The sequence below is a fragment of the Barbus barbus genome (assembly GCF_936440315.1).
Source record: "Barbus barbus genome assembly, chromosome: 43".
NCBI classification, from domain to species: Eukaryota; Metazoa; Chordata; class Actinopteri; order Cypriniformes; family Cyprinidae; genus Barbus; species Barbus barbus.
This window is the reverse complement of record NC_136721.1, coordinates 7526656-7543782: the sequence shown is the minus strand read 5'-3', so window position 1 is coordinate 7543782 and position 17127 is coordinate 7526656.

Sequence of the window (17127 nt, the reverse complement as noted above, 5' to 3'; positions counted from 1 at the left end):
TTTGTCCGTTACAGGGTTGAGAAAAAAAAGGTGTCTAAATCGGAAAAAAAATGAAAATAATAAAAGGTCTTTGATGCCTGAGGTGGGAAAATATAATTTTTTTGGAGGTTAGACATGCGCCTAATGATGTGGGGTATTTAGAAGTTGAATCACATGTAGTTGAAAAAAATTTGAATTCCAAGTTTAAATGTTACCGAATCCCAGGAATGACCCTTACAGTGGGGATTGAAAGTTTGGGAACCCCTTGCAGAATCTGTGAAAATGTGGATAATTTTACCAAAATAAGAGAGATCATACAAAATGCATGTTATTTTTTATTTAGTACTGTCCTGAGTAAGATATTTTCCATAAAAGATGTTTACATATAGTCCACAAGACAAAAAAATAGCTGAAATTATTAAAATAACCACATTCAAAAGTTTGGGAACCCTTGGTTCTTAATACTGTGTGTGGTTACCTGGATGATCTACGACTGTTTTTTTGTTTTGTGATGGTTGTTCATGAGTCCCTTGTTTGTTCTGAACAGTTAAACTGAGCACTGTTCTTCAGAAAAATCCTCCAGGTCCTGCAGAATCTTCAGTTTTCCAGCATCTTTTGCATATTTGAACCCTTTCCAGCAGTAACTGTATGATTTTGAGATCCACCTTTTCACGCTGAGGATGATTGAGGGACTCAAACACAACAATTAAAAAAGGTTCAAACATTCACTGATGTTCCTGAAGGAAACACGATGCATTAAGAGCCGGGGGTGAAAACTTTTTGAATTTGAAGATCAAGGTAAATTGTACTTCATTTGTCTTCCAGGAAACATGCAAGTATCTTCTGTCGCGTCAGAAGGGCAGTACTAAATGGAAAAATATGATATTTCAACAAAATAAGAAAAATTTGGACATCTTCATCCTGTTCAAAAGTTTTCACCCCCCGGCTCTTAATGCATCGTGTTTCCTTCAGGAGCATCAGTGAATGTTTGAACCTTTTTTAATTGTTGTGTTTGAGTCCCTCAATCATCTTCAGTGTGAAAAGGTGGATCTCAAAATCACCTCAATAAGGTATTTATGAGGCAAAAACCAAACTTTTTTTCCAGTTTACAATATTTGTAAAATTGATGCAAAAATTTCGTTACAGGAATTAGAAAATACTTTGCAAACTTTATCCTCTGACAAATCTCCTGGCTCTGATGGTTTAACGGCAAACTTTATTTTAAAAAATCTGGGATTCAATAAAATGTATTTTATTTAAGGCTTTGACAGAGGTTATACTGTCTAACTTTCCCATACTATGAAACAAAGTGTTAATTCTTATTCCCAAGCCGGGCAAAGATCCTAAGATTTTAGATAACTTCCGCCCCATTACATTATTAAATAATGATTATAAATTGTTAGCACACATTTATTCTAATCGGTTGAAGTGTGGATTATCTCAGATTATAAACAATACTTAGAAGAGCCAGAGCCCCGGCCCCCATCATGTGCACCGTCTACAGAGGCACCATCGAGAGCATCCTAACTAGCGGCATCACTGTGTGGTATGGCGCCTGCAACGCATCCTGCCACAAGTCACTTCAACGCATAGTGAGAGCAGCTGAGAAGATCGTTGGTGTCTCTCTCCCCTCCCTCCAGGACATTTACAGCACCCGTCTCACCCGCAAAGCCCTCCGCATTGCAGGTTATCCCACCCATCCGACACACAGCTTCTTCAGTCTGCTGCCATCAGGGAGGAGACTGCGGAGTCTCCTGGCGAGGACCAGCTTCATTCATCAGGCTGTCAGGAAGCTGAACTCCCTCCCGTCCTTGCCCCCTCCCCTCTTTTACCCCATGCAACACTGAACTTTGATACTACAACCCCCCCACCCACTTAAAAACTGTGACCAGCACCTGTCACTTGTGCAGCATTGGATTGATCACTACCTCATCTAGCATTGACTGCAAACTACCTCTTCGGATAGTCTGATAAAAAAAAAAAGACTATTCTTTTGTCACTTTAACAGACTGATAAGCTCTTCTTGCACTACACATATATCTGCACAGTTTTGTTTTATTTAACTGGTTTGCACTCTTATCTATTCTGCCATGTGTCTTATGCCACTTTATTTATCTCTTTTTTTATTTTTCTACAATGTCCTTAGACTGATAGGCTCCTCTTGCACTATATATATACACTCTATACATATACACATATATCTGCACAGTTTTGTTTTATTTAACTGGTTTGCACTCTATCTGCCATGTGCCTTATGCCACTTTATCTATCTCTTTCTTTATTTTTCTACAATGTCCTCATTTGTATATCTGTATAGTTGTATGTACATGTTTAAACTGTATTTATCTGTATTTGAACGTCTACTGTCAGTGTCTTAAATGTTAACTGTATTCACCAAGGGTCTGAGAGTAACGCAATTTCAATTCTCAGTATGTACATATTGACAATAAAGGAGACTTGAATTGAAAACGCGAGTAGGCTACACAGGATGGGAGGGAAAAAAACTGAAAAAAAAATTTGCTAATTTTTTTATCACTAAACTACTGTCATAAAAAGTTATAGTTTTGTATATACATAACTCCTGAATAAAAAATTTAATGTGTTTGGACTGATTTAAAAAAAAGCGTTTTGAACAAATTTGATTGGTTTGTTGATAGTGAGCGCAAATGCAGGTGATAAGCGGTTTTATTAAGCGAGTCATTGAGTCGTTCATTCAAACGATTCGTTCAAACGGCCGATTCATCAAGAATGAGACAGAGGCTGCGTCCGAAATCGCATACTACTTGTGTAGGTACTACATTTGGATTCAAACGTACTTCTCGACCGTTAAAACAGTACGTTCTATATAGTATGAATGAGGGTAGTATGAATGGAATTCGGACGTACTACATCCGCCATGTTCATGTTGTCACGTGTCATGCGTCGTCACAACAGCGCGAAAATTTAAAGAGCCCACTCTTCAGCAATGTTGCTCATAATTCTTACCGCTTTCATCGCCGTTTTAACGTTGATTGGATCAACAGCTCAGAGGAGGCATAGGTCAGCTTCTCGCAGATCATGCCTTCGTCCACAGCTTATAAAATATTTATCAAATAATGCAAGTATAAATCACCAATTTAGCTTGCAAGTTTTACCTCAGAATAAAAAGACACGTCTATGAACACCGTGACAAAGGCTGATTTGGAGCAACGAAATAAAGTAATTTATTGTTATGAATGAATACATATAAAAATACACAGGACAAACAAAAGACACATGAATCAATGAATACATACATATATAGAGAGAATGAATAGAAACAAAAACCTTTTACAGCCGATTCACGAAGTAATCTCATCGATTTACAACGTTTAAACTTTAATAAATCAGCAGTTTACTTTGATTATTTTAAACAAGTGCAATTAAACCACAATAAACAACGTTTGACCCTGAGGTACTTGCACTTGAAAACAGCCGCGTCGCCGCTTTCCACCATTTTTCGAATATGACGCCTCCTCTCCCGTGGCCTCATGGGATAGTAAAGTGTCCATCGTATGCCTACTACAGAATTCGGGCGGAAGTAGTAGGTCATCCGGGTAATTCTCGCCTACTGTTTTTCGAATACTATGAATTCGGACATACTACTCGCCTCGCATACTGTTTTTCGCATACTATATAGTAGGGAAGTATGCGATTTCGGACGCAGCCAGATGTTTGTGCATGGGTCATTGAATCTTTGACTCAACCGATTCGTTCAAAACACTGAATCATTCAAAACACGATTGAGTGTTGCTATGAGATGTGCTATGCTGTGATCTTTGTTTGGATTCATCGGATCTATTTTCGCTGCTAAAATAGACCAAAACAGTCATTATTTCATCAAAAATGTAAGTGACTTAATATTATTAACTTGTTTGTTGAACTGTCATATGAAATCAGTGTCACATTTTCAATCGTGAGGTGATGGTAAATTAAGTGATGGTCAATGCTCTCTTGGTCGTCAGGTCGTGTGATGTATGTTGCTGAACTGTATTCAAATGTTACAAATATAAAAACACCACATTTTGAAATTTAACTGCAGTATGTCAATTTAGTTTATTTGTGTGTGCTGCGCTCATAGACTTTAGAAAACGGCGCTCATTTGTTTGATTTCTCCTCGAGAAGCTGCGCAAGCCTCAAAAGTTTAAGGTCCTTGCTCCCTGACTGAGTCCGAAACTGTCATATTCGTTTTTTCATATTCGTCATTTGGTGGCTCTCAATTGTCAAAAACACCCCTCAAAATATTTGCTACGGATGCGAAAAATTGAGAAAATCGAACCATCCGAATTAATTTTTATGACGGACGGAAGTTGCAGAGGCTGCAAACGTATAAAACGTGAGGTCGTATTTAGTTATATATATATATATATATATATATATAAAACGAATAAACTAGTCAGAATATAGGCTACAGTTAAAGCTTTCCTTTAGTTTTTGTGAAATACACGCACGCACGCAGCCACGCACACACAAACATGTTTAAATACATTTATGTTGTTAATAAATAAATAACAATAAATTGTTGTAACAGCAATATCTCCCAGTTTTGTTTTTCACTGTAAAAATGTTGCCGTGCGACTCCACCGGGCAGGGACACCGGCAAGGGATAGTAGTATCGCTTTTTATTTAATTTTTTCATTGATATGTTTATTATTGAAATGTTGTTATATGCATGTGTCAATTTTATTTAATTTCTTTATTTTCTTAAATATGTGGGTAGATAGTATTTATAGAGTTGTAACTTTTTAGTTTTAGTTACTTTTTCTTATTTGTAAGTCGCTTTGGACAAAAGCGTCTGCTAAATGACGAAAGTAAAAAAGTAAAGAGTGTAAAGACCATCGACTCTACCGTGCGACTCCACCGGGCAGGGACACCGGCAAGGGATAGTAGTATCACTTTTTATTTAATTTTTTCATTGATATGTTTATTATTGAAATGTTGTTATATGCATGTGTCAATTTTATTTAATTTCTTTATTTTCTTAAATATGTGGGTAGATAGTATAGAGTTGTAACTTTTTAGTTTTAGTTACTTTTTCTTATTTGTAAGTCGCTTTGGACAAAAGCGTCTGCTAAATGACAAAAGTAAAAAAGTAAAGAGTGTAAAGACCATCGACTCTACCGTGCGACTCCACCGGGCAGGGACACCGGCAAGGGATAGTAGTATCGCTTTTTATTTAATTTTTTCATTGATATGTTTATTATTGAAATGTTGTTATATGCATGTGTCAATTTTATTTAATTTCTTTATTTTCTTAAATATGTGGGTAGATAGTATTTATAGAGTTGTAACTTTTTAGTTTTAGTTACTTTTTCTTATTTGTAAGTCGCTTTGGACAAAAGCGTCTGCTAAATGACAAAAGTAAAAAGTAAAGTAAATGTAATGATTTGCCAATGCAAAGAGTACCGCCACCTTTTTCCCCCACTTCAAGCACTGATTATAACACAAACAAATCATCCTCCTGGCGACTTTTTTTTTTTTTTTTGTCAAAAGCGACAAATCCTGTGACTTTTACTGGTGTTTTTGGAGACTTTTGTGGTGTTTGGAGACTCGAAAGCACGAATCACTCTGCAGTTAGGCCTACTGTGCTCAACGAGCAGCGGGTGCTGCCGTGAGCCCCTCTCCCGTCCAAAAGCACTCACAGGCGGTCAGTCTCTCAGTAGCCTCGCGCAGCAGTCAGAGCAGAGAGGAGACACACACCCCTCCGCGTCCAGGCTGCAAAGGAATCGCGCATGCGCATGGCCGCCGCCGTTCCCGTAAATGTAAATGTAAATGTTCACTCACTCTCACACAAAAATAAATCACTGCATTTAAATTGACTCACGACATAGCTCTCCATTCACTCTAGTCTACTCTCTTGCCAAGTTCGCTTGTGCCAGCTCTCGCTAGTCTGTTATCAATCTCGATTTACATAGGCCTTTACTACAAAACCCCAACAGTCTTTTTAAAGACTAAACCCACAAACATTCTTGTTAAAGTTTAGATCAAATCTCAGCCCTAGCCAGTAATTTTTTTTAACTGCTAGGCAGTAGCTACACTTCGCTAAAACTACCCACGCGACTAAGACACACACACACACACACACACACACACACACACACACACTACAATCGTTAAGTATTAAAATAAAATCTGAATTGTCTGCAAAATAATTATTTTGTTGGTTTAATTAAAGATCATGCCTAAGTCCCTACTGATTAGCCCCTGATACGTCTCTCAACATAGCCACACACAGTTACATATTGCCTAAACTTTATTGAAAACACGTAACAAAATTTTAGAAATTTCTTGTGAGGACCAACAAGCCAACCGACGCACCACCAGCTGCAAAACAGCTTCGAAGGTACAATAAAGCATACGTGCAGTTTGGGTTTACAGTCACGGCTGATCTGAGACCTCAGTGTGTCATGTGTGCCGAGGTGCTGGCAAACGACAGTATGAAGCCCTGCAAATTAAAAAGGCACCTCGAAACAAAGCATGCTGGCATTAAAAATAAACCGGCTGAATATTTTAAAAGAAAGCTTGATGGCCTCCATCAGCAACAGGCAACCATTTCAGTGCACAGCACTGTGTCTAAACAGTGTTTGGAGGCATCGTATGGATAATGAATTAGTTGTGTGTTCTGCGTTTATTTATTGAGTGTTCATGAGATGTATTGACTGAGGGAAGAAACTGTTCCTGTGTCTGGTCGTTCTGGTGCTCAGAGCTCTGTAGCGTCGACCAGATGGTAACAGTTCAAAGAGGTTGTGTGCTGGATGTGAGGGGTCCAGAGTGATTTTACCAGCCTTTTTGCTCACTCTGGATAAGTACAGTTCTTGGAGAGTGGGGAGGGTTGTGCCAATGATTCGCTCAGCAGTCCGGACTGTCTTCTGAGGTCAGATTTGGTAGCTGAGCTGAACCAGACAGTTATTGAGGTGCAGAGGATGGATTCAATGATGGCAGAGTAGAACTGTTTCAGTAAGTCCTGTGGCAGGTTGAACTTCCTCAGCTGGCGAAGAAAGTACAACCTCTGCTGGGCCTTCCTGACAATGGAGTCAATGTGAATATCCCACTTCAGGTCCTGAGAGATGGTGGTGCCCAGGAATCTGAATGACTCCACTGCAGTCACAGTGCTGTTCATAATGGTGAGTGGGGGGAGAGCAGGGGGGTTTCTCCTGAAGTCCACGATCATCTCCACAGTTTTGAGCGTGTTAAGCTCCAGGTTGTTGAGACTGCACCAGACAGCCAGCTCCTTAATCTCCTGTCTGTAAGCAGACTCGTCACCGTCCTGGATGAGGCCGATCAGTGTGGTGTCGTCTGCGAACTTCAGGAGCTTGACAGAGGGGTCTTTAGATGTGCAGTCGTTGGTGTAGAGGGAGAAGAGCAGTGGGGAGAGAACGCAGCCCTGAGGAGCTCCAGTGCTGATGGTTCGAGTGCTGGATGTGAATTTGCCAAGCTTTACTAACTGCTGTCTGTCTGTCAGGAAGCTGTTGATCCACTGACAGACGGAGGTGGGGACGGAGAGCTGAGTTAGTTTATTTTGAAGGGTTTCCGGGATAATGGTGTTAAAAGCAGAGTCCACAAACAGGATCCTCACATAAGTCCCTGGTCTGTCCAGATGCTGTAGGATGAAGTGCAGTCCCATGTTGACTGCATCATCCACAGACCTGTTTGCTCTGTAGGCAAACTGCAGGGGGTCCAGTAACGGTCCAGTGATGTCCTTCAGATGAGCCAAAACCAGTCTTTCGAATGATTTCATGGCTACAGACGTTAGGGCCACAGGTCTGTAGTCATTAAGTCCAGTAATTTTGTGTTTCTTTGGGACGGGGATGATGGTGGAGTGTTTGAAGCATGAGGGGACTTCACATAGCTCCAGTGATCTGTTGAAGATCTGTGTGAAGATGGGGGCCAGCTGCTCAGCACAGATTTTTAGGCAGGCTGGTGACACACCATCTGGACCAGGTGCTTTCCTTCTTTTGTTCTTCCTGAAGACCTGGCACACATCATCTTTGCTGATTTGAATTGTAGGTGTGGGGGAGAGAGGGGTTGCTGGAGGTGTGAATGGTTGTGTGGAGGGGTGTTCTGGGCGGGTGTGGGGTGATCGTTCAAAACGACAAAAGAACTCGTTTAAGTCGTCTGCCAGGTGTTGATTCTCCAGAGTGCTGGGGGGTGGTGTTTTGTAGCTGGTGATGTCCTTCAATCCTAACCACACTGAAGCCGGATCACTGGAAGAGAATTTGTTCCTGAGCTTGTCAGAATAATTCCTCTTTGCCACTCTGATCTCCTTTTCCAGTGTGTATTTGGCCTGTTTGTACAAGACTTTATCCCCCTTTCTGTGAGCATCTTCTTTGGCCTGACGGAGCTGTCTGAGTTTGGCAGAATTATAGACATGTCCAATGATATCAGAGAGCAACTGATAGAGTTCGTAAAAAAAGAGTCCTTACTACACGCTGCAGCTGGACGAATCCACTGATATTGCTGGGCAGGCACAGCTCCTCACCTATGTCAGGTATCTGCGTGACAAGGCGATTGAGGAGGATGTCCTGTTTTGCCGGCTTCTTGAGTCACACACTACAGGAGAAGCCATTTTCAATGTCCTTGATATTTTTATCCGTGAAAATGGTTTGGCTTGGGACCGATGTGTTGGCCTATGCACGGATGGTGCGCAGGCAATGACGGGGCGTGAGCGTGGCCTAGCTGCTCGCGTTCAGCAAGTAGCTCCACTTGTGAAATGGACACATTGCATGGTTCATCGCGAAGCACTAGCTGCTAAAAAAATGCCGGTTCTTTTTGACTCAGTGCTGAACCAATCCGTGAAAATGATCAATCTCATCAAATCATGGCCACTAAACACTCGCTGGTTTGGGGTCCTCTGCCAGGAGATGAGGTCAGGGCATGAACAGCTGCTTCTGCACACTGAAGTTCGCTGGCTCTCCAGGGGGCGGGTGTTACAGCGGTTGTATGAGTTGCGAGAGGAGGTGAAATGGTTTTTGACAGAAATCAAATCAGATCTGGCGAAGCATCTGGATGACACTATGTGGCTTGCGTCTCTGTCCTATTTGGTCGATATATTTGACCGCTTGAACGGCCTCAACCTGTCTTTGCAAGGCCGCGAAACTCATATTTTGCTCCTTGCAGACAAAGTGCACGCCTTTACACAAAAACTAGACCTCCGGCATGGCCGCATCAGTCGAGGGAACTGCGACATGTTCCCCAGCCTTGCAGACTTTATCACTGATGCAGGCACGTCACACGATTTCTCCTCCCTATTTCAATCAGCATCTGAGCACCTGTCAGCAATGAGAAAACAATTTGCGACGTACTTTAAAGAGGATTATCGCTCTTTTGCGTGGGTTCGAGATCCGTTTGTGTGCACAGCAAACGAGCTATCAATTGATATGCAGGAACAGCTTATTGAGCTGAAGAGTGACAGTAGACTGAAGGAACTCTTTAGCTCCTGCCCTCTTTCGTCATTCTGGGCAGCATTGATGCAGGAATATCCTGAACTCTGTGGCGTCGCCTTTAAGATTCTCCTTCCTTTCGCGTTGACATATTTGTGTGAGGCAGGATTCTCAAAAATGACTGCACTCAAAACGAAATACCGCAATCGTGCACAAATCGAGGATGATTTCAGGCTATGTTTATCAAACATTGAGCCAAGAATTGAGGATCTTTGCAAGGCAAAGCAGGCTCAGGTCTCACATTAACATCATCTACCTGCAAGCTTCTGTAAAAAATGCAGATGATGCCTACTATTAGGCCTAGTAATAATAACAATAATAAAGCATAAATTAATATCAGAGGTCTGGTGCCAATTCCCTATTATAGCAATAGCCTAGTAATGATAATAGGCCTATACTGATGATAATAATAATAATAATAACAACAACAACAAAGCATGTAACCTCATATAATTATATAGTAATAGCCTAGTAATGATGATAGGCCTACTACTACTCATAATAATAATAATAATAATGTCTGCAAGCTCACATTAGAAGTCTGGTGCTACTGCCAATTATAACAATAGCCTAGTAATGATAATAGGCCTACCTACCGCTACTGATGATAATAATAATAATAATAATAATGTGGGCCTAAAAATAATAGCCTAGGGCTATCTATCTATCTATCTATGCAAGGTGGTGTTTGGGATGTGGGGGGGGGGGGGGGGGGGGCCCAACTGCAATGAACCAGCTTTGGGGGGGCCCAGCTTGCAAAAGGTTGAGAACCCCTGCTCTAAACTAACTGAAAAAAAGAAGAAAAAAAGAAAACTCTTCGGAGTAAAACACGCCCTAGCTAAAACTACACTCACTATCAAAAAGAACATACATCAGGTGCACACGCTTCTTACCTAATGTATCTAGCAGTAGCAAACCTGCATGGGTGTGATATGTATGTCACGTGACATTCTCTCCTTTCACTTCCCTCTGGGTTTGCTGAAGCGTAGCTTAGGTAGGATACTAACTCAATAGCAACTCAAACAAACAAGCGAACCACATTGGTAAAGAGTACAAGGTGTCAACAACACTCAAGGGTAAAGCCCGCCAACACAAAAGACTCAAAAGGCTTGTTCGAGATGAACTTATACTAGCCTGCCACTGGCTGGCGAGAGTAGCCGCTTGCAGACTGGGCGGAATTAAAAGCGGAGACGTCAAATCGGATACTTTCTGCTCCCGGTAGTGACGCTCTCACGGTGTTTCCACACTCTTATCACAGATAAAGTGAATTAAATGCAATATTTGTCAAATACAAAACGTTCTTATGAGCAACAGAAACACTTTTTTTCAGACTGAATCTGATCATGGATGAGAAAGGGACATCAAGTCTATTGTTGTCTGAGTGCACAGAGAGGATGAGGAAGACCATGATGACGCCCCTGAACCAAACAATCTTGAACAAGAGCAGAAGAACGTGTGTGGGACAGTCTGGCTCCTGCTGTGTCTGCTCCAAACATTCATGTGCTGCTCTCTATGAGCACCACTACCTGTAAAACATTTACACAGAGTAAAACATTTTACATCTCATGTTTTTAGCATTCCATTTCTTGCTAAATTTATTTCACATGTTTACAATTATATGCTATTTTTTGCTATAGCTTCATTACTTCTGTGGTGTAGTGAACTGGTAAGCAGAAGGTTGCTGGTTCGAACCTCCGCAGTCGTCACCATCAGTGTCTTTACTCCAGGTTGCAGCAGGGGGATTGAGGGTCCCTGTAATAAGAGCACTGCAAGTCACTTCAGATAAAAGTGTCTGCCAAATTGTGTATTTGTAAATGTGATTTTTGGAAATCCCTTTTTGTGTCTTGGGCAAAAAGTACTACTATAATATAAATGCATACATATATTTCTTACAGTTTCTATTTGGGGGGTTTAAAGGGTTAGTTCACCCAAACATATAAATTAAATTATTATTTACTTGCCCAAAGCTGTTCAATCAGTGATTTTTTTTTTTTTTTCTTTAACACAAAAAGTGATTTTGGTCAAGTTTGTCCTGCTGGTTTCTGTTCATACAATATCAGTCAATGGAGCCTGACTTTCAGATTCTTCATGCAATTATTTGATGATGCTTTTGAAGCTTCTGAAACTCGGGTTTCATTGACTGTTGTTGTATGAACAAAAACCAGGAGAACAAGAAGGGACCTCAGCAGCATCCGGTCCAGATGAGACAGTAAGGGAAGGTGCAGTGATGGAGCATCTCAGTCATGACACTGGATCATTTCCAGGATGCTGCTGTGGACTTCTCCATCCTCAGTGCTCACACCAGTGCAGATATTTCAGATCCTGCAAAGATGAACAAATATAATACACAAGCAGTCATTTTAACAGCACAATATCATTTGATTTCTGTATTAGAAGTAACAAAATGATTTCTTACTTTATATTTTTGTTTCAGGTTTTCCGTTTTTTCCCCCGCAAATGCCACCATCACCTGCTCTACCACAAAAGATCTGCTGCACAGAAATCAAGAATCAGAAAAGTGCTGTAATAACAATGTTTAAAATTACAGTAATTAAAATAAACTACAACTTAACATTTTAAAGATGTTTTATTCATTTCTGTAGTGTACTCACTGAGAGCCTTTTATGGCAGCATTCCTTCATCAGTCACTCTTCACTGGATAAACACGCATCTCATCTGTCCCTGTAACATCCACACAAGATTCAGTGATTTATCTGCTCAATACTGCATTTACATGTCGAGGTAGCTGCTGATGTGCTAACAATTTATCCAACACAAATGCTCCTCATTTTATCAACAATACTAATGGACAAATAAAACAGATAACTTATGTTTAGTTACTTTATGTATATTTGTTTATTTACATTACTTACATTCATGTAAAGCAGTGTTGACAACAGTGAATTCTACATAATAACACACATATATCACTCACTCAGCTGTGTGTTCATGTTGTGATGTGCTCCTTTGCAATTCTTTTCGAACATTTTCCTGTCACATATTAAATAGACATTTAGTAATCGTCTTTAAGATGTAAATGGTTTATGTAAATTCACTTTGCAGACATACGTGTGTTTACTCAAGCTCTCCTGTTCGCTTTACTAAAACATGCTTTTTATAGAAAAATCACAAATATACTGTAACGTTACTGTCCAGCGTCTTACATCCTCAACAAGTTAACAGTTTGCTCTCCAATAGCTTAACAAATGCGATTTAAACACAAGGAACCATGTTTTTAGTTTGTAATACCAAAGTCTCAGGTATTCTATAGTCTTTGTTTTTTAATTTTTTTATTTTTTTTTTATTTTTTATTGAATGCATGAAAAAAAAAATTATAACAATAGTCATCGTCAAATCACAACAACAGTCCAGGGTCATTCACTTTTTCAGTCCAGAGGAAGTGCGAAGTCCTTCAACAAAGCCACTGCTCTTATTGCTTTCAGGTTCGTAGAGAATTCAATAGATTTAAAATACATTTTCAATTCAAGTTTGAATCTTACAAAAAGAGGTGTGCATTTACAAAATGTACATTTATGAATATGATATTTAGCTAACAGGAAAATAACGTTTATGAAATAAGTATCACCTTTTTTTCACATTCATGAAAACCAAAAATGACATAAGTAAATTCAAAATTAGGATTTACATAACATTTGATAAAGTCAAGAATATCACACCAAAATGATGTGTAAGAGCAATTCCAGAATAAATGTAAAGATGTTTCATTGTTTTCTAAACAGAAAGAACTGTTGGTATAAATATCATTCTTAAGTCTTTTAAGAGAGCACTTATCTGGGTAAATTCTATGAATCAACTTTATCAAACAACTTTAACAAAATGTAATTTCTCTCATTTTGTTAGTAATTAAATATTTGTGAGGTAATGACCAAACTTTCTTCCAGGGAATATCACTTACTAAACCATTCCAATAAGAGATTACATAAGGCACAGAAATAGACTCCATCTGAAACAAAACTCATTTTCCAAAACTCACAAAACTCATTATCCAAGTCATTTTTGACTTGGATAACGAAAGGCACTGTTTTCCAACAAATGTTTTACAAAGATCCACTGAGTGACATGAGATTGGAAAAGAAAGACCTCTAAAAAGCATGAGAACTCCATGTGGCACTGCATCAGCAACAATTGCAAACTCTTTCGGACTAACAGGAATTCCATGCTTAGCTAAAAAATCAGAGTAATTACAGATTGAACCATTTTATTTGAAAAGTTGAGATACAAAAATAATACAATTTTTAAACCAATAAAAAAAAACAAAAAAAGAGATTTGTGTTTATACAGTTATTCCAGATTAGATACGAGTGAGGTGTAAAATTGTGTTTAAAAATGAGGGACCAAGCCAACAACATTTGCCTATGAAAAAGAGATAATTTGACAGGGATTTCCATGTTATAGTTACAGATTAATAAGAAATTTAAACCACCTAGTTTGGAAAAAACAACATTAGGGATCACATTCCATATAGATGAGGGCTAATTGATACAGTTTTTTATCCAATTTATTTTAAAGGTGTTGTTTAAAGTGGTGAAATCAAGAAAGTTTAAACACCCTTTCTCAATGGTGTTCATAAGTACAGATTTGAGAAGTTGAGAAGAATTGTATCACTTTTTTAAAGAATGGCAGTGTCAACATTCAAAGAGAGAGCAGCATATGTTAACCTTGACAAACCTTCAGCTTTGGCTAGTAAGATTCTTCCCTTCAATGAGGAGATCACGTTGGAGCCACATATTCAGTTTTTTATGAGTACTCTCAATTAATGGATTAAAATTTCAGGAGCTTCGTTCTAATTAATTTTTTTTGTTATAATAACACCTAAATAAGATACCTAAGCCCATATTCATAAAGATTCTAAGAATCCTCTCAGAGAGCTCCTATTTTAGCTTAAAAATTTCTAACTAGGAGTCTTAGTTTAAGAGTGATTCAGGGCCAATCTGAGAGCAACTCTGAGCTAGGAAAAGAAAAAAAACTTTTATCTTAGTGAGGAGGCGGGGCTGACCCCGTTGCTAGGAATGACACAGTCTTTTGAAGACTGTAATTGGTTGGTTGTCAAGAAGGAAATAAAAGAGTGCTTTTAAGAGTAGGGTATATTATAAGCCTTCACTTTGAAATTACAGGCGTAATTTTTCCTCTCGCTCTTTCTCTCTTTCTCACACACACACACACAAACACACACATGTTGGTTTTTGTGGTTTATGGGGACTCTCCATAGGCGTAATGGTTTTTATACTGAACAAACTGTGTGTGCTATTGCCCTACACCAACCCTACACCTAAACTTAGCCCTCACAGGAGACTTTATGCAGTTTTAGATAAAAAAAAACACAATTTAGTATGTTTTTTAAGCCTTTTGAATTACGGGGACATAGGCAGTGTCCTCATAAACCACCTTCATATTGTAATACCTCTGTCATACCCATGTCATTATACAAATTTGTGTCCTCATAAACCACATAAACATGCACACACACACACACACACATTATATATGTATATATATTCTTTATTTTTTATTTATTATTGTTAGCGTGTCTCTAATAAGATCGGTCACAAACATGATCCCTGCACGATCTAAAGTGTAGCGTCTTATTAACTCACTGTCATGCATTGTGTGCAACGCATTTCTTCTCCCTCTTCATGTTTCGTCCATTTTCTCCGCTGCTAAAGAAACTCTTAAGCCCCTTAAAAGTCCTCGTCCGTACTCCTAACAATTTTGGACCATAAGACCTCTTTTAAGGGTTAAGATGCTTTCTGAATTACTTGTTTCTTTACTAGGATCTTTTCTTTAATTTTAAGAGGAAACACCCATTTCTAAGAATTTTCTTAGAATTTTGTTACTAGGAGCAACTCTTAGCACTAAAATTCTTCATGAATACGGGCCCTGATCTTTGATTTTAATATTACAAATTTCTGACAAATTACATTATTTGATGGATATCAGTTCACACTTTGAAAGGTTCAAGAACAGGCCTGATGCTTTGGAGAATTGCTGGATATACTTTAATGCTAAAGGAACTTGATTAGCATCTTGCAAAAAAAGAGTGGTATCATCAGCTAGTTGACTGATGAGTATCTGTTTGTCAGCAATAGAGATACCATGAAGACCACTATTAGAAATATAAGAAGCAAATAGCTGGGAAACTAGTAAAAATAAATAAGGGGATAATGGACACCCTTGCCTAATACCACGTGACAAGTAAAATCTAGGAGAAGTACCATATTTTAATTTAATTGTACTACTACTGTCACGGTTCGCGCATCCATTGTGTCCTCTTTGTCCCGTGTACTGTCATGTGTGTGCGTGCCGTACGTGTGTGGGCGTGGCCGAGCATTCACCACTCACTCCTCTCAGCTGTGCCTCATCAGCAGCGGCAGCTGCAGCCCATTTCCCGCACACATAAATAATCACCAGATTCTCTTCTCGTTGTCAGATCGTTTTGGATGTCTTCCCGTGCTGTTCTGTCTCCAGTTCCCGTGTGTTCTCGTCAGTTCTGGTTCCCGGTGTCAAGGTCTGTCCGTGTAGTCGTGTGTTCGTCGTTCCTGTACTGGATTCCCACACCACCTTGGACAATCTTCACCTCACCGGCCGTGCAGCCCATCCATTCCTGCGTCACCGATCATCATTCCATCCTGTGTCTGTATATTCAGTTTCTGGACAATAAATCATTTCTTTACCTGCAACTTGCTTCCTCATCTGTACAGTATCATGACAACTACAGTTGTAATATAGAGTTCTTACCGCCTTACAAAAATATTCACCAAAACCAAATTTTTCCACTGATTTAAATATAAATTTATGTTCAACTGAATCAAAAGCTTTATAAAAATCCAGGAAAAGAATAAAACTATTATGTTCCAGCAAATCACTATAATCCAATAAGTATAAAACTAATCTAATATTATTCATTATATGTCGGTCCCTCATAAATCCAGACTGAGTCTCATCTACAGTATCCAAACAATCTTTAAGTCTTTTAGCAAATATTATGGCGAAAATTTTATAGTCATTGTTAAGGAGTGTGATGGGTCACCAGTTGTCTAAATTGGTAAGATCTTTGTTTAGGAATTAAAGTTATGATACCTTGCATCAATGTAGGAGGTAAAGCCTCTTTTTCAATACTTTCTCTAAAAACCTGAGTTAAAAAGGGAGTAAGTTCATCAGCAAATAATTTGTACAGCTCAGCTGTAAGTCCATCACACCCTGGGGACTTATTGTTTTTCAAACTCTTAATTGCTCTTTGTACTTCCTTAGGAGTAACAATGCTATCACAAAAAAATCTATCACTTTCAGATAACCTTAACATAATTAACCGAGTCTAGAAATGAGGACATTGTCTGCTCTGAATACCTTGAACTATAAAGATTTTTATAAAAATTGGCACTGTAGTTTGATATTTTCTTTGGATCTTTTTTCTTTGGATCTTGGAATTTTGCCATCAACACAAAGTTGTTCAATTGTTGAGAGGGTAAAACTACACTTTTCTAGCTTAAAACAATATGCAGAATTGAGTTCTCCCTCTTCGAGCCATTTTTCCTGGATCTTATTCAGTATAAGCACCCCTAGCCTTTGATAAGTACAGTTCATCCAATTTCATTTGAAAATCTGCAATTTCAGATTTTTCCTCTAGAGACATGCGATCAAACTTATTAGACTGAGATAATTTCATGATTAG